This window comes from Anopheles funestus (assembly GCF_943734845.2).
Source record: "Anopheles funestus chromosome X unlocalized genomic scaffold, idAnoFuneDA-416_04 X_unloc_191, whole genome shotgun sequence".
Lineage (NCBI taxonomy): Eukaryota > Metazoa > Arthropoda > Insecta > Diptera > Culicidae > Anopheles > Anopheles funestus.
This window is the reverse complement of record NW_026045140.1, coordinates 4,263-5,000: the sequence shown is the minus strand read 5'-3', so window position 1 is coordinate 5,000 and position 738 is coordinate 4,263. Positions and strand designations below refer to the sequence as shown.

Sequence of the window (738 nt, the reverse complement as noted above, 5' to 3'; positions counted from 1 at the left end):
CTATTTGTGTGTGTGCGCGTTTACGTGCGTGCGATTTATGCGGTTCACCCCTTTACTTTCAGCGCCCTGCGGTCCCAACAAAGGTCCCGAGCACGCCATTATGCACAGTGTGGAAGCGTGTTTCCCCCACGACACTAGACGGGCTGCTCGCCATAGTGTTCTATTGTGGCACGCTCCACCCTGAAGTTTGGTTTGTTGTATATCAAGGAATTGATAGGCACTCAAGAATGTGTGCATCGGCCGGGTTTAATCGTCCGACGCGCAATATGCGTTCAACTTATCGGTGTTCATGTGTCCTGCAGTTCACATTGTGACGCGCATTTAGCTGCGGTCTTCATCGATCCATGAGCCGAGTGATCCCCTGCCTAGGGTTTTATAGTAAGGTTCCCAATGTAACACAATCCCGGTGGTACGTCCCTAAGACTAACTTTCTGACTAAGTTGTCTTTATTACCCAATAGTCCCAGGCCTTGTGACTTGTGGCTCATGTCTACGCCCATGGCCACCATTCGCTAAGATAGTTTTGAAGTCACTTTGAAGGCCCAGGAACAACTCTCTTAGCACATCGGTTAACCTGACGCCGCAGTCAACTCATGTGCTTGGATCGGATCGAGCTATTGAGTATTGGGCCTGCATACTCGCTCATCCGTATCCTTTGCGTACCGCCCCATGGCCCTTGTATGTCTGCACCACAGTTCCTGTTCGTTCCGTGCCTATGGCCGGATACGATTGCACATCG

The 738-nt window shown here is 50.9% G+C and overlaps 1 non-coding gene across 1 annotated transcript; it reads right to left on the bottom strand.

Moving 5' to 3' along the window:
- Window positions 1–215: 215 nt before the first annotated feature.
- On the bottom strand, window positions 216–373 carry LOC125773061 (5.8S ribosomal RNA). Its single transcript, XR_007419874.1, has one exon. It is a non-coding gene; the product is annotated as a 5.8S ribosomal RNA (ribosomal RNA).
- Window positions 374–738: the final 365 nt, after the last annotated feature.